Here is a 19450-nt window from a genome sequence, read left to right on the forward strand (position 1 = left end):
GCTCCCCCTCCTCCCCCCACTGGATCCGCCCTCCCTGCTGTCTACCACTCCCTGCCCCCCACACCGCCCCCTCACTCCTCATCTGTCTCTGCCACACACACCCCCAGTCTGGGCCTGTCGTCCCCCCCCCCCCACAGCACATCCGGCTCCTAGGGAGAGAAGGAAGAAAGAAACCAGCTCTTCTGCCCCCCTCCCCCAGCTCCTTTGTGCAGCAGGAGCATCTGTGACTCCGCCTCCCCCGCCCCCATTTCTCCCCCCCGCCCCCCACACCTGCCTGGGGCTCTGGGGGAGGGGGGCTGCAGAATATAGGGCAGAACCATGAGCCCAGCGGAGTCACCCCCTGGGCCCCGCCTGGCCTTGTGGGGCATTGCAGCTTGTGGGGGGGTGGATGGGAAGGGGCAGGAACTGAACCCCTCTTTCCCCCCCAGATCTGAAGATGTCTCAGAACTAAGATGCCCCCCCTTGACCCCCAGCTGGGCTCCCCCCACAGGGGGCAGTGAGTGGGGCTCCCAATCCCCCTGCCCTGCCCCCAGGAGGAATTGCAGCCCCCAACTGGGCGTTGCCCCATCTCCTCCAAAGCTGCTTCCCACGGCCCAGGGCACCAGCCCCTTTCCTGCTGGTGGGGGGCGGGGGAGCTGGTGGGGCCGCTGCTTTAACCCAGGCAATCACTGACCTGCCCCCCGCCCACCGTGGAACTGTGCCTTTCTATGCCAGGTCTGGATCTGGGGCCTGCCCCCCGCCCCCCATGGAACCATGCCTTTCTATGCCAGGTCTGGATCTGGGGCCTGCCCCCCGCCCCCCGTGGAACCGTGCCTTTCTATGCCAGGTCTGGATCTGGGGCCTGCCACCCGCTCCCCAAGCCAGCTCTGCTCCTGGACCGTTTTCCACCCCTGGGAGTGGGGCTGGGGGAGGATCCGGCTCAGCGCCGGATCCTTCCTCCTGGCGCTTGGCCTGGGGATCCACGCAGCTAAAGCCACGTCTCCCATCAGCGCTTCGCCCTGGGCGCAGCTCTCTGCTTTGGGACACGCCAGCAGGGGGGGCTGTTTCAGGAGGCATGTGCTCAGTCCACAAAGTCCTGCCAAACTACGCGGGCCTTGATCCCCTCTCCAGTCTGAACCGGGCGCCCGATTCTCCACCACCTGCCCCCCGGGGCCTGCGTCTCCCCCACCCTGCACCTCGTGCGGCCGTTTACACTGTCCAGCCAGGGACGTGGCAGCGTTTCACCCATGCGTTGGGTGCAGGGCAGTGGACAAGCACGGGGCCCCCCATTGCATCCCATTGCGTAGCCAAGTTATCGAGATAGCTTATTATACCCCACTATATCCTCCCTGAGCGGGGAGCTGTAACCCCCTGCGGTCCTCCAGGGGGCGCTCCGTCTCCCAGCTGCTGGCCAAGCACAGCACAAACATTGGAAGCTCAATGAGAGACACTGTAGTTTATTCCCCCCCGCACCCCCTGTGGGGAAACTGAGGCCCAAAGCGGGGCAGTGACTTGTCTTATGCCATACAGGGGAAGAGTTGGGATTAAAATCCAGGAGTCAGCAACACCTCCCTTCTAGATCCCAGAATAGAACCCAGGCGTCCTGACTTTCCGCCCCCGCCTGCTCTAATCATTGGGCCAGGTTGTCTTTAAAGAAGACAGGCATGTCGTGGCTCATGCGGTCTCTGATTTGCTGGGCTCTCTAGGGTATTCCCTGAGCCAATCATGCCACAAAGAGGTCGATACCCACGGGGAGCAGCTGCCCTCTGGATCAACCCATCCACCTTGTCCCAGCCACTCACTGGGTGGCATGGGAAAAAAGTCACAGCCGGAGGACGCTGTCTCCCGCTCGGCCCGATAAGCATCTCAGCTCTTATCTAGGAGCCGGGGGATGCCCACCCTGGTAAGCAGCAGCTGGATCAGTCAGGCACGCTGCTCCCAGCGCCGTCTCCATGGCTGGGGCTTGTGGAACTTGCCCGGGGAGTTTAAATGCTCCCCACCCCCCAACAAAGTCAGAAGGTGAGCGGCCTGGAGCAGCGAGCTGGGGGGCCCGGCTCCAGTCCCTGACTCTGGCCCTGTCTAGGGGAGGAAGGTCAGGATCTCACAGCAGCCTCACTGGTTGACCTGGAGCCAGTCACCTGGCTGGGCGTTTTCACAGCTGGCCACTGATGGGTGCCCAACGTGACCCCCCGGGGGCCCCAGTGTTGTCAATGCTCAGCGCCTACAGGGCCCATGGACCTCACCTGGAGTCAGGGCGCTCGGCCCCAAGTCCAAGGGGCCATGTCAGCGCTGTGCTGCAGCCGACGCAGAGGGCAGAGAGCTTGGGATAGCGACGGGGTCCCCCACGCCCCGCGAGCTGCCTGCCACTCCCCGCTCCACGCCAATGCCGAATAGTGGTTCTAGATCCAGTTCACAATCACCAAGCGGCACGCCAAAGTGTCCTGACTCCCAGCCCCCCCCGCTCTAACCACTAGGCCTCACACACGCACCCGGCCATCAGACATGGGAACGGAACCCAGGGATTGTGGCACCCAGCTCCCTAACCACTAGACTCCCCTCCCCTCCAAGAGCTGGGGCGAGAACCCAGGAGGCCTGACTCCCAGCCCCTGCCCCAGTCACCACTCCCAGCAGGCAGGGCGTGAAGGGCAGAGGAGTTCAGACAGGCTCCAACCTCTGATAGCACATACCAGCTTCCCCGCCCAGGAACACCAAGGCAGGGAGGGCCATGGGTGGCTCTGCACACGCCATGCAGAGGCCCCTCTTAACCTACACCCTTGTCTCTGCTCCCGCCATTGCTTTCCTGACCCCCCTTTGCCCTGCCAACCAAGGCCTTCAGCTCCCCTCCTGGTTCTGGTTTCCTTGGGAAATGTAGCCTGGGGAAGCCCATTCACACACCGCCTGCCATCAGGCTAAGCTGGACATGCAGCTTGGGGACAGATTTGCCATCGCGTTCATAGCCTAGTAGGGCCCACAAGACGAAGGGAGAGTGACTAGTAGCCCACCATTAGCTCCAGGGAGCCACAAGCCGGTAAACAGAGTTTCTGCTATTAATGGTTTTGTTTATTGGCTGAGTCACAAGGCTTTGAGGTGCCACCGGATTACAAAGTGTAGCGGGATGGCTGGAGCCAGCGACTAGGAGGCAGGACTCCTGGGTTCTGGTCTCAGCTCTGAGAGGCAGTGGGGTCTAGTGGTTAGAACAGGCAGTGAGGCAGGACTCCTGGGTTCTGCAACCTCAGTTCCTCCCCCCCCCCCCCCCCCACCTGTGTCAGGTCCGTGCAGCGTCAGAAACAGAGACCCCCCCAACTCCCATGCTCTGCACTGACCCCCCGCGTGGCTGCAGCACGACTTCATTTGCAGCTGGGCCCCAGGCTCCCACCCCAACCCCAAACACCCCCCATCCTAGCCCCTCTTAATCACACCCAGACGTGGGCTGACTCGCTCCCCAGGGTTGCTTGTCGCCTCTCCCCATCTGGCCCCAGACTGCCCAGAGCTAAACTCCCCCCGAGTTCTGGGCAGTTCTGAGCCAGTCACCGTGAGGGTGGCAGTCAGGCAGCCTTTGGCGGCATGCCTGCAGGAGGTCTGGCGGCAGGTATGCCAAAGGTGCGGGACTGGCAGATCACCCGCAGAAACGCTGCCGAATCCGCATGACCAGCGGACTGAACGCTGCCTGAGTGCCGTGCTTGGGGCGGCAAAAAACATAGAGCCGCCCCTGGCTCTGCCCTCTCTCCTCACTTTCTGTCTCCTCTTTGCCTTTGTGCCTTTTCCTCTGTCCCCTTCCCCAGCTCCAGTCGGAGAGGAGGAGGAAGCAAAGTCGGGGAGAAGAGGCTTGAGGGTAGTAGGACCAAATTTTGGGGGTTTTTTCTTATATAGGTGCCTATTGTATATAGGCGCCTATATATATATATATTTCTTATATAGGCGCCACCCCCCCACACACACACCGCCGGTCACACTTGTTCTATGGCCACCCTAAGGAAGGATCAGGCTGAAAACTACCGGGGGGCGAAGGAGAGAGGGAACATTGGGGTGAAAGAATGGAGCCAGGGTAGATTTATTTAGCCTGTGAGCTCTCCCGGGCAGGGACCGGCTCTCCCAAGGTCTGTGTACAGCGCCTGGCACAACAGGGCCCCTTGTGCCCGTTTATTAGGGGCTCTCATATCCCGAGGACAAGCAGAGAGCCTGGGCAGCCACGGGCCAAGGCTCCCAGGGGGGCACGGGGAGGGGTTAACCCCAGCCCAGCTCCGAGCATGGCCAGGGGATGGGGGGGCTGTCAATCCAGGACTCAATTCACCCCGACAAGGACGTTGAGTTTCCGAGCTCCCAAGCAGACGCCGTGTTCTCTGCTCCTGCCAGGAACGTGCTGGCAGCTCTGCCGCCCACCCGGCGTCTGGCAGAGCCGTGCCAGCCCGGTCTCTCACCACCGCCCGGCTCAGACGCCAGGTGCCCAGGCACAGAACCCAGGCAGCTGCCGAGCTGTGTACGGGCACCAGCCTGCTGGGGGTGGGGGGCGGGGGCGGTGCCCGCGTGTGGGAGGTGGATTCTTTCTGACTGGGTTTGGATTTTTCCTTAACAAATCATTAACCCTGAAAGAGAAAAACCCTGAAAGCAAAAGGCAAATGGGAGCTGGGGGCAGCACAGGGGAGGATGGTGGCTCGGGGGGGGGGGGGGGGGGGGCAGGGGGGGGGGGGGGGGGGGGGGGGGTGGGGCGGGGGTATCATGGTGGGGGAGGGGACTGGCCATGTTACAGGCACTATTACCCCTCCCAGTCCAAGAGGGCCCCTCTCTGACTGACCCCATCAAGCCCAGCCCCCAGGGGGTCCCTCACTGCCCAGCCCTGGTGCAGAAGTCACTGCTTCCCAGGCCTGGGGGTTCTGAGATAGGGGTCCCCGATGCCTCTTCCATACCAACATGGCCTGGTGGAGATGGGGGGGGGCAGTGCCGGCCGGGGGCGGGGGGGGTCGTTCCAATGGGAAAAGGCTTGTTCTAAGAGTGTTTTCTAAAGCCGGTCGGATTCTGGGTTCGTCCCACCCCCCCAACCCCCTCCCCTGAGAATCCTTCACCCCCCACAGGCTAGAAACAGTAAGGGGAACAGGTTTCAGACCAGGAGCCCAGGGCCCAGCTCCCGCGCCCAGTCGCACCCCCGGCCTCCAGCTCCAGCTCTGGGCCTGGCGCTGGGGCTCTCAGGGCTGCAGGGGCGCTCCGAGGTCAGCCGGAGGAGTCAGGGTGAAGCAGCCGGGGCTGCGAGTCTCGGCATGCCCCCCCCCCCCCACAGCAGCCGATGTGGGGCAGAGGTTGTGAGCGGCACTGACCCGAGGGAGCAGGGGAAGGGGATTGCCACACAGCCTACATGGGAGTGGAGCCCTGTGCAAATCGGAATGGGGGGGAGCCCAGAGGGAGCAATCGGCCTCTTGACCCTGCAGGAATCCGGGGCGGACAGAGGTGGGACAGTCCAGACTTGATCAATAAGATAGGAGGGCCTCGCTCATGCTGCCTTGCTCTGTCCTGTCCCAGAGAGCCCCCCCACCCCGCTCTGGATCCATGGGCCCTCCCAGCTGAGCTGCGCTGGCATGGATCTATTCCCTCCCCAGGCCCCACCTGCCCTAGAACTATCCCCCACCTGCCCTGGATCTGTGCTCCCCTCACCTCCAAGGACCCATACCCCCACCCCTGGCCCCATCTGCTCTGGATTCATGCCCCCACCCCAGCCTCCACAGGACCTGGGACTCCAGGTCTCCTTTCCAGCCTGCTGTGACCCCTCCCCGCCGAGTCCCACAATCCTCCAGCTCCCCTCTCTGATCCACCCCATCCCTGCTGCCAGCTCCCTCCCCTGCCGCAGCCAAGCACCCCAACCCTGGCTGGAAAGACAGCCAGGCGCCAGCATCCAGCCCACCCCCTTGCCAGACCTTCCTGTCTCCTGCCCTCCCCCGCCCCCCAGACAGCAAAACCGGTCCCCAGCTGAGAGCTGGATCCAGGTCGGGAACCGGGTCTAGCCGGGTCTGGGGAGTAACAAGGAGGGAGTGGGTTTTTGCACAAACCTCCCCAGTGGGATTTGCACAGCTTAGGGCTGGTTCGGGTCTGGGGTCTGCGTGATCGGAACCACCCCGAGCTCAGGGCATAAATGGACCTGACTTGGCCCGTTTCTGCCAAGAGGCAGCTGCTGCGTGAGTGCTGAGACGCTGTCTCCCCGCTTTCCCCAAGGCTGGCCGGTATTTTACGCAGGCCGACAGAGTCTCATCTATGGCCGGCCATGCTGCTGTCATTACCCAGGGGGCTGCCTGTGAGACGCAAGAGGAAAATCAAACACAAGCTCCCCCAGCTTTGACCGGGTGTGCGGAGCCGCCACTTTGGAGACCAGCTGCTTGGAAAGGCTCAGCTCGAGCAGGGGCTGGGAGGAGCGGGTGGCCCCTGAGATTTATAGGGGTCTGCACCCAGGGGAACAAGAGATGGAGGAGTGTGTGTGTAGGTTGTGTGCTCTGGCTACATGTGTGCGTTCTGGGTGTGTGCAAGGCCTGGGTATGTTGTGAGCTGTGTGTGACAGCTCTGGGAGTGATCTGTGTGTGTGAGTGCTACATGTGTGTGCATGCTTCCTGGGTGTCAGCTGTGTATGTGAGAGATCTCTGTGAGTGTGAGAAATGTGTGTGATCTGTATGAGTGTGTGTATGATCTGGGAGTGTGTGTGTGTTTGTGTGATCTGGACCTATGTGTGATATCTGTGTGTGCATGTGAGAGAGAAATGTGTTCGAGCTGTGTGCTTCTGTGTGTGATTTGTGAGTGTGAGAAATGTATATGATCTGGGAATGTGTGTATGTTTGTGTGACCTGGGAGTATGTGTAATCCCTCTCTCTGTGATCCGTGGGTGTGCGTGTGTGATCGCTGTGTGTGTGAGTTATGTGCATGGGTGTGTGATCGTGGGGTGTGTGAGTTTCTGTGTGATCTGAGTGTAACCTGGAGGGCTTCTTTCTTCTATTCCCATAGTCCCTAGAGGCCCCCATGGAGATTGAGCCCCCATCTTGCTGGGTGCTGCACATATGGTCACAGTCAGTCGCTGCCCCAGGGAGTTTACTATCTAAATGGACAAGACGGACAAAGGGGAAACTGAGGCACAAAGCAGGGAAGTGACTTGCCCAAGGTCACTCAGCCAGGCAGTGGCAGAGCCCGGAGTAGCACGCAGGTCTCTGGACGCTCAAGCCCACTGGAGCACCCAGGCGTTGTGCAGCAGAGGCTAGGTGCAACCGGTGGTCCTGTTCAGACAAGAGATTTGGTCCTGCTGGGGTCAGAGCAGGGGCTGAGTATCTGGAGACCTGGGTTTGGCTCCTGTCTCTGTCACTGACGGGCTCTAGGACCTGGGGCAAGTCCCTCCCTCTAGTCTAGACCTCAGGCAAGCCAGGCCCTGGCTGCTCTCGGGTCATTTGCGCTGGTGTACCAATACCCTTACTTCACACAGGGCCCCATGCCTCAGTTTCCCCTTCTGCCCACTGTGGGTGAAGATACTGGCCCCCTGAGTAAGAGACATGGAGAGGGGCAGATGAAAGTGCTGAGCATTGTCATTAGCTGTCACGGGACAGATGGGGGGCTGGTCTCAGGCCATTCAGCCTCCCACTGCCCCCCGCCCATGCACCCCAAGGTTTCGTTGCATCCCCAGTGACTAGTCATTGCTGGAGAGGGCCTTGGCTGCCCAGCAGGCCCCCTTGGGCCTGGTCTCTAGCTCAGCCTAAGGCCAGCTTTCCATGCTGCCTCCCCCCCCCATTCCCATCCCCCATCCAGGACACTCCCCAACTGGGAGCAGGTGTTGATTATTTAAGGCAAATATTTGCCCTGGCCCTGCCTGCCCAGGCCCCTCTCCAGGGCTGGGGGCCTGAAGTGTTTGCATTGCTCAGTGGGCTGCTCCCTCAGCCGCCCCCCCCCCCACCTGCAGAGGTTCAGGTAAATCAACCTCGGTGCAGAAGGGAGGGGGGCCAGGGGATCCAGGAAGGGAGCAGGGCAGGCTGAGCGCCCCTCTGCCCAGCAGGGGGCAGCCACGTGCACCAGCCTCACACCGCTGCCACAGGGCATTTGCTGCACACCGGAGCAGGGGGGAATGTCTGCCCCTAGCAGGGGCAGGGAGTTCACCTACTCCCCACCCACCGCCACCGTACAATGGGTCTGGGGGTTGGACCCCACGCTCCCCACGCTCAGACAGGAGGCCTGAGACACAGAGCTGGGGGGTAACTAGCTGGTACCTCGGTGGCCCCTATGGCTGCAGTGTCTGAGCACCTCACAAGCTTCAGGGCATTTATCCTCACAACCCCCTTGTGAGGCAGGGCGGGGCTGTGATCCCCACTGGGGAAACTGAGGCACAGAGCGGCTAAGGGACTTGCCCAAGGTTAGAGGGGGAGTCTGAGGCAGAGCAGGGAATCAAACCTGGGGTTTTCAAGTCCTAGGCTAGTGCCCGACCCAACGGGCCGACCGGCATGGCTACAACCCCACCCCCGCAACACACACATCTCACCTGGAGCCATGGAGCGCAGGTGCACAGCCGGCTTTGGGCCCCAGTTGGCAGGCCCTGTGAAGGAAGCAGGGCTTGGGGAGGCTGCAGCCAGCATCCCCCCCCACCCCGCCCCCAGGTTGGATGCTTGTGGGTGGCCTATAGGACCCCTGGCTGCCCCCATTAGATTCCTATCCCGCTGCCCCTGCACCCCCCCAGTCCCACATTCCAGCTGAGGTGTGTGCAGGGGGATGTCGATCAGAGCACTCCCACGCCGCTCCCTGTGGGCCCCACACCCCTGATCCCGGCTCTCCCTCTTCAACCCCCCCCTCCCCGACAGCTGCAGGAGTCCCCAAAGCTACCTGGAACTAGACAGAGCAGGAGGTCCCACCCCCCACCCCCCCGGCCCAGGTGCCATTGTCCATCTCATTCCCACACAGATGGACCAGGAGAACAACATGTCACGGCCTGTTCCCCCGGCATCCCAACAGCTGCTGTCACCTCCCCCCCACATGCCTTCCCTAAAGCAACCCCTGGGTCCCAGGGGCATCTCCTCCCTCCCCAAAGCTCCTCTCATACACACAACACCTCCAGGTGCCCTCTGGGGGTCTGATTCCCCCAGACACCCCCTCCCCAAAGCACCCTCCCATACACACCCACAAAGCATTCTCTGGCCCCCAGAGAAGACCCAAATCCAGACCCCACAACAGAAGCTTAGTCCAGCAACACCCACCTGGCCAATCAGCCATTGTGCCCCTCCTCCCCCCCCCCCCCTCACCCCCCACATGGGCAGCGCTGACAGGCCATCCCTGTGCCAGCCATCCCATGAACCCCGAGGCTTCCTCCAAGGATGTGGCTTGCGCCTGCCCCCCCCCAGCTCCCGGGCTGACAGCAAGCAAGATCCGGCACGCCCCCCTCCTCCCAATCAGGCCAGGCAAAGAGGTCGTTAGCCCAGCAGCCGGGGCCGGCATAATGACCATAATCATGCGCTGCCCTCCAAGCTGATGAGTCCAAAGACCATGGCACAGCCCTGCCTAGCTTTGTAGCCCCACTGTGAGGTGGAGGCAGTGTCATTATCTCCACTGCACAGAGGGGGAAACTGAGGCACGCGACAGGAACGTGTCTGATTCCAGACCACAGAATGAGTCAATGGCAGAGCAGGGAACGGAACCCAGGAGTTCTGGCTCTCAGCTCATCCTCCTCCCCCACACAACTCACAAGAGCCCACGCCCCACCCAGAGTGAGAACTAGAACCCAGAAGTCCTGACACCCAGCCCCCACCCTGCTCTAACCATTAGGCAATCCTTCCCCATCAAAGATAGGCAACAACAGACGGGGGAGGTGGCTTTTGCCAGAACTAAACCAAGGCTGGTTTGGGTCCTGATTCCAGTTGATGTGGACCCACAAAATTCAAAGCTTGGGGGGGGGGGAAATTCAGATGCCCCCCCCCCCCCACAACATGTGCCTATCATAACAGGAGCCAGGCCAAGGGAGAGCCTCTATGATTACTCAATATTGGGGCGGGGCAGACAAAGCTGACCCTGGCTGGCGAACTCCTGGGTTTGATTCCCAACGGTGGGAGGAGATGTCTAGTGGGTAGAGCAGGAAGGACTGGGAATCAGGACGCCTGGCTTCTATCCCTGGCATTTGGAGGGAAGTGGGGTCTAGTGGTTAGAGCGAGGGGAACTGGGAGTCAGGATTCCTGGGGTCTAATCCTATCTCTATTGCTGAGCCTCCTTCCCCTGCAGCTAAGGGAGTCCCCCTCTTCCCCACCCCCATCACCTCCCCTCCCAGGCCTGGGTGCAGCCATGTCACCCCGATGTGGCGGAGGCCAGCCTCCCGTGGCCTGGCTGGGCGGCTTCTCTGCCACAGACACCTCCTCCCGGGAGCATAAGGCGGGCACTCCCGGCGAGCACGCAGCCCTGTGTCATTGCCATGAGCGAGCAGCTAGTAATCGCTGAGCCAGCCCTGGGCCTGTGAGACAGCGTTGGGCCACCCCCGCGAGGCTGCATGGCCCTGGGTCACACCTTGTGTTAGGGGGCTGCTTCTCCAAAGCCCGCAATGCTTCTAGGAACCCTGTCCCCCCTCCCCCTTTCCCAGGGCCTGTTCCTGGGCTCACTCCCACCGCGGGGAAATCGAGTCACAGCGGCATGGCCCTGGCTGTGAGAGAATCAGGCCCACTGGGCTCCTTTAAGGGCTGGGAGTGGTCAGGGAGGTGTCTGCAGGGACCGGATTGGGGGGAAGAGGGGCTGCACTGGGGACGGACGTTCCCCCCTAAATATCCATCATTAACCAACTTTGCACCCATCCCCCTCCCCTCCTCCAGACCGACCCTTGCTGGGCTTTCAGTCCTACAGACCAGCTGAGCTGGGGATGTTCGTGTGAATGCTGGGGCCCTGCACCGGTGGTGGTGGTGGGGGGTGGGGGGGTGTCTGGATGGTTCACTGCCGTACTGGGGCTGGGGGATCCCCTCCAGCCACATGGTCTGGTTCCCATTTGGTTCTGGGATTGGGTGCTCGTTGATCAAGGAGAAAGGGCTCTGCGGGGCCCCTTCCCCCCCAGCCGCGGGGGAGACGCAGGGAGGGGAGGCTCATCCCATAAGGAGCTGCCTGGCAGCCTGCAGGGATTGCCTTAAAAGGCCTCTGCCATTTGCTCCCTGAGCAGGCAACGCGCTCCTCTTCCAGTTGCCAAATTTGGCGTGACTCAGTCGGCCGGGGAGGGGGGTGTCCGGGCGGGGGACACAGGGAGGAGGCCCCGGGGCTCGCTCTACTTGAAATGACGTCAAAGGCCGGGAGCTGGCAGCGCGGGGAGGGACCGTGTTTCTGCGTGTGTCACTGCGGTAACCTGAAGCCACTTCCTCTCCGGAGGGCCCCGAACTCGGGCGCTCACTCCTCTTCTGTAGAAACGGAGCTGAGCTCGAGGGGCCGCCAAGGCCCACTGGGGAGCTGCCGGCTCTGCTTGCCGTGCCCCCCTTCCCGCTGGCCCCATCCGGGGAAGGGCCCCGGTTCCACCCCAAGGCCTAGTCCATGCACAGCTTTAACTAGACCGGTCGCCCCAGTGTGGACGCAGTTATACTGGTATAACAACACTGCTAGTGGTCCCATTCCCATATGGGACAAGGAAGAAGCTATGCTGGCGTAAGGCACCTTAATACCAGTATATCTGCGGCCACGCTAGAGGTTGGACCGGCGTAACTATGGACACGGGTATTGGGGACAACGGCTGTATCGGCCAGGCCTGAGTGATGGGAAGCAACCCTGTCATGTGATCCATGTAGTAGGCAGAGCCCTGCTGTCCCCAGACAGGGAGCCCAGGGGTGTCACATTGCAGGCTCGAGGCCAAGGAGGAGTGTGGGGCTGTTGTGTGTGGGTGGGGAGCGGCGGAATGTTATGGGGCTGTTCCCCAATAAAGCATACAGGAAATCTGCAGACACTGCCCTCAGCCACATGGTAACCCTGGGTAACAGGGCACTTGGGGGTCATCCCCAGCTCTGCTATTGACATGCTGTATGACGCTGGGGGAGTCATTGCCCCTCGCTGCCTCAGTTTCCCCTCCCACCCTTTGTCTCTTTAGCCTGTGAGTTCTTTGGGGCAGGAGCTGTCGCTCACCCTGTGTCTGCGCAGCGCCTAGCACAGCAGGGCCCTGATCTCGGCTGGGGCCGCTAGGTGCACCCGTACTCCAGAAAATCAATAGTAACAGAGCTCAGGGCTTTTATGCGCTGAGGTATTCATCCAATAGCTTGCGGTTGGTATTTCACACCCTCCCTCGTCCGCCCAGCAGGGTCCCCCCAACCCAGCTCCGCTTTCCCAAGCATCTCGGTGCCAAGGGAAGCCTGTGCCAACCACCCACTCCTCACCCTCTGGGGAGAAAGCTCCGATCTCCAGGATCTCCCCGTGGGTAATCCCCTTCCCTAAAGCCAGGGTTGGTGGGAGGGTGGGTCCCAGGTGGGAGAAAGCAATGAACGCCTGTGAGTCAGGAGGGTGTGAGATTGCACAGTGGCCCAGGGTTGGGGGGGCATCTGCCACCCCCTTGCAGCAAACCACTGGGACCCCCCCCCACACACACAGGATAGTGGGAGCAGAGCTCCCCTCCTTTCTCTGCCAGGCCGCCCGGCCCCACAGCGTCGGGTGCCAAAGCACAGGTGCAGGTGGGAGGGAAGCGAAGTATTTTCAGTTGTGGCAGGAAGAAGGGGCCCTGGCTGCACGGGCGGTGGAGGAAGGGAAGCTGCTGCCTCCCACGCTGTCACACAAAGGCGCCCCTCCACCCACCCCCACACTGGCCAGCTGAGCGCCGGGGCTGTTCGGAGCTGCCTAAAGACGTTGCTCAAGAGGATGTGAGCTCAGGCAGGCCACCGCGGCTCAATGGCTGCATCGCCTTGACAATCCCCCAGCCCCTGTTGGCCGGAGGGGGTGAGAGCCCACCTTGATCCCGGAAGCCGGCCTGCTGTGCCCCAAACCCACCCATGGTCACCACCCAGTGCCACACTCATGGGCCTCTGAGCTGCACAGAGGGCAGAAGGGAGAGAGGCCAGGGCCAGCTGGGAGCAAAGCCAGACCCACGGGGGAAGGAAAGTAGCAAGAGCCGAGTGTGGCAAAAGCGGCAGAGCGTGCAAACAGCTGCAACGTGCAAACAGCTGCAACGTGCAAGCAGCTGGGGGGGGGGGGGAATTGTGCAAGGAAAGAGGCAAGAAAGCATTAGCCATCCCCGTGTGAAGGAGCAGGAAGCCCAGTCTGGTGGGTCCCCAGTATCCCCCTCAGCCTTCGCTTGAATAAACGGGCAAGCAAGCGTCAGCTGCTCAGTCCCGTGGTTCGTTGGGGGCGTCGGCTCAGTCCCGTGTCCACACACTGGTATGGAGGCTGTAGGCCCAAGTCGCCCAGCACGGTGCCCGCACGCACAACACGGCGCCGTCCCTGCCCTCCAGCGTTGGAGCAAAGAATTCAGAGCCTGCAAGTCAGCAAATCGGAGCCCCCTTCGGCTCCCATCTGAGCTGTGGCAGGAAGCCAAGGGCTCTACCTCCCTCGTCTGTCCCCACGTGCTCGGTGCCTGGCACCTTCGCCAGCGTCATCCACCCTGCCTCTGGCCTAGGCGTCCCGAGGCCCTTCGCAGCGAGGCAGGGCGGAGGTGAGACAAGAAGGAGACATGCTAGACATGAAGAAGGGAAGGGAGAATTAATGATGGTGACGCATGAGGTTGGACAGTCCCACCGCTCACCCGAAAGCGCTCTCGTGTACACCCGGGAGCACCCAGCTCTGAAATGCAGCCACCTCTGGGGGAGGCCGTGACAGCTGGTCAGCAGATGCACAGTGTTGCTGGGCAGAAGCAATGGCGCCCCCTGTGGTCCAGCTATGGCAGGAGGGCCAATAGGTGGCCCTTCAGCAAACTAGCCCCCGGCTCTCCTTCCCCATTGGACCCAGCAGTGCCCCCTGCCCCGCCTGCCCCATTATCCTTCACCTAACGGGCCTTTTGACAGCAATACGGTGTGATTTCATAGGGAACGCCTCCAGGGCTCCCCTTCCCACTCAAACCAGGTGCACCTGTTTCCCCCCCCCCCCCCCCACCCCGGCCCCCCCCCCCCCCCCCCGCCCCCCCCTGTCCCCCCCAACCCAGCTGCCTCTCCCTCCTTCCCCCCAATCCAGGCTCCCACCTGTCCCCTTCCCCCGACCCCTTCCCAGCCCCCAAGCTGGGCTCCCAACCCGGCTCCCCCTCCTCCCCGGAGCTGGGATCTCTTGCACAGGTCAGCCACACTAGTTGCAAAGGCAGGAGCTCCATGGATCCCTGCTCTGGCATGGGCAGAGTTTTTGTCCCTGGCATTGTTCTAGGTGGGTGGGCGGATGATGCCAGTGTGTGTGTAGGGGGGGGGGGGATAACCAGGGGGAGGGGAGGGGTGGCTTGAGGCAAGGGAGGTGGGTTCTGTGTCCTGCTTTGATGCTGCCAAAACTCAGAGTTTGAAACCATAGACTCCCCTCCCCAGTGTCACCCTGGCTTGGAGGGGGAGAGGGGTGTCTGGCTTAGCCTTGGGCAGCAGCTCTCCTGGCCATGAGGTCCCCGTTGCCATCCCCACATCCGCCTAGGGAGACTTTGCACTGGGGCTCCAGCTGCAGGGTCCTTGGCTGGCGGGTGTGTGTGTGGTTATTGTGCTGGCAGCCTCTGGGGGTGGCACCTTCCCAGACAGAACCCCTCCTTACCCCCCGCCCCCGGCAGGAGCGAGTTGGCTGGCTGGAAGGACTCCGCGTTCTGGGCCACCTGGACGTGGGCCGTGCCAGGCAGCCAGCTGGCTGGGGAAACACGGGGAGGGCGATGGGGCTGGCTATTGATGGGAAGCAAATTAGGTGGAGGGGGGGCACTAGATCTTGGGCATATATGCACCCTAACGGGGAGGGAGCGTGTTTGGGAACCTGCCTCTTCAGAGAGCGTGTGTCTGTGTGTCACTGTGCATGTGTGTGTATGTGGCTGTACATGTGTGTGTGTATTTGTGGCTACGCATGTATGTGGGGAGGGCTGTGCGTGTGTGTGTGTTTGTGTGGCTGTGTGTGCGTGTGGCTGTGCAGGTGCAGGGGTGTGTGTGTGTATGTATGTGTCGCTGTGCATGTGTGTGTATGTGGCCGTGCATGTGTGCATGTGTTTGTGGCTGTGTGTGTGTGTGGGGGGGCTATGCATGCATGTGTGCACGTATGTCCATGCACGCATGTGGCTGTGTGTGCGTGTGTGGCTGTGCATGCGTGTGCGTGTGGCTGTGCATACACGGTGATGCCCCAGAGCTGGTTCCTCCTAGAGCCCTGCTAGAGCCTTTCCGGCCACAGCTGGAGGGTGGGGGGAGGGTGGTTAACACAGGCGCCCACGGAGCAAGCGAATGCCTCCTCCTGAGAGGCTCATACCCCAGGGCTGCATCACAGCAAGTGGCTGGTTGCACCTGCCCGGCTGGGCTTTGACCACATCCCATGGGGGGGAGGGAGCCATCCCAGTTGGCTTGGCTGTGAGCTATGGGAGGGGTCCACTGAAAGGGGATCAACCCCTACCCCAGTCTGAGCTGGGGTGGGTGCTGGGCATAGCGAGAGGCATGCCTGGAAACCGGGCTGCTGGGCTCCTCACCAGAGCTGCCCTAGAAAGACCCCGGCAGCTCGGCCTCCTGCTCAGGGCGGGGGGGGGGGGGAATTCAGCCCCCTTCACCATGCCTTGGCCAGGGCACTGGACTGGGGCTCACTGATTGACAGGGCTACCCTGGGCCAGGTGCAGCGGACTCTCCATGTGCACGGAGCCTATGGAGGCGAGTAACAGTGACTAGGTGGCTGTCAGCTCTCACCCTCCCCCGGTTTCCTGCCCTCTACCAGGAACACAGACCCTGGGCCAAGCGTGCAAGGCTTGTGCAAAGGATGCATGACGCCCAACTGCTCCTCGATTGCAGTTTCCTCCTTCCGGCCTGTTGGCTTTCCACTAACCTCGCCGGTGCGGGGCTGTGACTCAGGGGAGCCAAGGTCAGGCCTGGGGGTGCGGGGAGGGAACGACTAGAAAATAAACCCAGGAGTTATAAATCCACAGCCGGGCCTTTGTTTGGGCTGCACGAGGGCTAGCCTTCGCCAGCGAGCGTGCTCAGAGATTGGCCCTGCACCGCTAGGTATTCCAGCAACCACTGATGCACTAAGCCTGTCAGCCCACCCTGCTTCACCCCTCATGTCACAGCTGGGGAAACTGAGGCACAGAGTGGGGAAAAGCGACCGTACCCAGGTCACACAGCAAACCAACAGGAATCGAACCCAGGAGTCCGGCCGCCTTGGCCCTTGTGCTGTTAAGAGACCAGCTGAGACCAGTGCTCAGAATCACAAGCCTTCCGCCTCTCGCGCCCAAATGCCGCTTTCGGCAAAGGCAGAAGGTCGAAGTTCCTGTCCCCTGAGTGCTGACAGCTGGGAGCTCAGAGCCACCCTCTCCCCCGGCCCAGGGTGGGTAGGCCCAAGCCTAAGCCAGACGGACAATGGGTGTGTGTGTGTGTGAGCCTTCATCAGGCCCAGCTGGTGGAACCAGAACATCTCCACCTCACACCCAGTCCCTGCTAGAAATATGTGTGTGACAGAGGTGGGCGGGCCAGCGCCCAGCCCTGGGGGTGAAGGTCATCGGGAGAGCAGGCCAGGAACTGGTTTCCCCAGTTTGTTAGTCACCCAGAGGAAGGATGGTTCCTTGTGTGCAGGGAACTGGGCTAGGAGGCAGGAGACCTAGGGGGCTGGGCCCTGTTCCCCTGGTGGGATTTACAAGCCCTTGGTGCCTCCAGCTGTGTAACCAGGTTCATGAGCCTTCCCTCACCACCCCCTGGATGCTTGGGCAAGTTGCTTCCCCTTTAGCTACGGAGCCTGTGAGCTATTCCGGGCAGGGCAGGAGTGGTTCTCGCACCTGGCACTACAGGGCCTTGATCTACAGGGGCACCCGGGAGATTCACGCCAAGGATCAGAGCAGACAGAGATGACAAATTGCCACCTGATTCCAGAGCAGCCCCCGGAGCCTGGCTCCAGTGCTAAGTGTGACCCTGGCCGAGGAAGGCTGTCGCTCCGCTCACCCCGAGGGGGAAGGGAACTGCTTCAAGTTTCTCTTCCTCATGCATGACCCAGGCACCGCCTGGGTGGGGAGGTTGCAAGCGCGGTGACTGTAAGAAACGGTGGGGGGGGGAGTTGTCGTTACAGTTTCTCAGCAAGCTGGCTCCAGGGTTTCCAGATCTCTCACAGTGAAACTTGCACCTAATTGCTCAGCCAGCCCACGGGCCGCTTCCCCAGAGGCAGAACAGGCCAGGCCGTGGCTTCGAAGGGTAGCCCTGACTTGGCCCAGGCACCTGGTCTTCCAGACATGCTCCCCACACCCTTGCAAAGGGCCTTGCTGGGGGCACAGGCCAGCGGCCCTGGGGCCCTCAAGCGACTGGGCTGGTCAGTTTGTACGGGCAGTGCTGGGGGAAATCACTGCCCTGTTTCAGACACTCTGATCCTCCAGGTCGCCAGGCGATGACGCACCGAGTGCATTTGCATGCAGCCACCCAGCATGCTTTAGCCAGCAGCAGGGCTGGTGCTGGAGGTACTGGGAGGGGACGGGGGAAAACCCTGACCCAGGAGCACTGACGTATACAGAGGCCTCTTACACAAGCGTTACTCACACGCGTCTCATCTCCAGGGTGGTACCGAGCATCAGCCAGGGGCTGCGCTGGGAAGCGAAGCCAGCAAAACGTGTGCGCGTGGGGGGCGGCGGCTAGGCCAGATCCTCAGCTGGAGCCGGCTAGTCCCCCAGCAAACAGAGGCCTTGTGTACACCGGCCAGACCAGTTGGGTTATTTCCCCCCCCCAGAACACAGCTCTGCTAGTCAGGTCTTTGCAAGCTGCTGCCGGTCCCCTCCGAAGGCTGTGCTGGGGTTAGTTCAGCGGGCAGAGCACCTGCCGGAACGCGTCCCAGCACCGTGAACGCACTCGGCGCCAACGCTCTGCACACGGCTGCCCCAAACCTGTTTGCTCATTGGCCTGGGCTCCATTGCAAAGGAACCCATTGGTCTCCACTGACGGGGCAGGACAGGACCATCCGGTCAGCCACCCCAGCAGTTAAAGTCCTGTCCCACCACCAGGAGCTAGGGATTGACAATGCAGACAAGGCCTTGAAGCACGGTCAGCTGAGTGAGACGGGAGCCACGGGCCGCCATGGGCTCTGTCCATGACTGTAACACTTTCCACAGCGGGATGCCTTACCGCCCGCCAGAGGGGGATATCAAGCCTGCAAATCCAGGCTGCTTAGCAGGAAAAAGCCACCTGGTACAATATGGGGGAGGCACCCTGGGGATGCCCCCCCGTCATTCGGGTCTTACAAGACCAAAGAGGACAAAGGCCTGCCGAGCGTCCTAGAAGGAATAACCCCACACCGGGGGATTGCCCAGGGGCCAGCTGCACCCCTTACATATTACCGGCCGGTTCAGTAGCCCAGTGGGGACGGCGTCACCTTGGGCACGAACCAGGGGCCTGCAGAGTTAAACGCTTGAGCCTCTCCAGTTTGAGCTGAAGGGTCCGATGCAGAAGCTGGGGGCCTGTAAGAGAGACACACAGACCAGGGGGCCACTGGGCACCAGAACTGCATTAACGCCCCCACGAGCTGGTGACATTGGTCTAAAGCAGCCGAGTTACCATGGCCACGCACCGAGCAAACAGTTTCCCACAGGAGCAGCTGGCCAATGCCTTAGCACGCCCTGCATTCCCTGTCCCCATATCGCCCTCGCGGAGGAAGGGGCGTGAGCCAGGGACAGTTGGTCCCAGCAACCCTCCTGGGCTAGGATGGGATCCTCTCTCTGCTAACCTTGAGAAAGTCCAGGGTCACTCAGAGGCAGGCAGAGCGCTCCTGGCACCCGTAGAGGGGCAGGACCCCTTTCCCTTATGAGTTTATTTGCTTAGCTCAGGGGAATCTCATGCAAAATAAAAAGAGACTCAAACTCGATTCACTCTCCCAGGCTAGGGAGCTCTCCAGAAAGCTGGGTGGGGACAGCAGGCATGCAGGAGTGGGGGGGGGGGGGGGGGGGGGGAAGAGAAAGACACAGGTGGTCTGACGCAGATGACAGCTTCGACAGCTTCGTTCCAACCCATCAGGGCAAGGGCCATAGTGGCAGGGAGAGAAGTGACCTCAAACCCTCCCCACTTCATTCCTCCAGGTGTCAAGTCAAAAGAAGGAACAAGCCAGGCCTGCATTCAGTTCTCCCTCTCCCCTCCTACCCAAATAGACGGTATGACTAATAGGAGGGGGAAGGATGAGGGATCACACCCCTCTTGCACCTGCGTGAGGACACACACAGACTGACAAGCATGTCCATGTACACACACAAATAACACGAAGGCAGCCTATTAAAGACGACCGATCTCCTGGGCCCCCTCACCCCACCCCCAAAATATCTCCACAGCCCAGACAGCAGCAAGGTCTTAAACAGCTTCAGCTCCGATTCACCAGGCCCTGCTCCCTGTGCAGTCATTGAAATGCACTAACGAGGTTCCAGGCCCCAGCACAGCAG

This window comes from Trachemys scripta, chromosome 22 (genome assembly GCF_013100865.1).
Source record: "Trachemys scripta elegans isolate TJP31775 chromosome 22, CAS_Tse_1.0, whole genome shotgun sequence".
NCBI classification, from domain to species: domain Eukaryota; kingdom Metazoa; phylum Chordata; order Testudines; family Emydidae; genus Trachemys; species Trachemys scripta.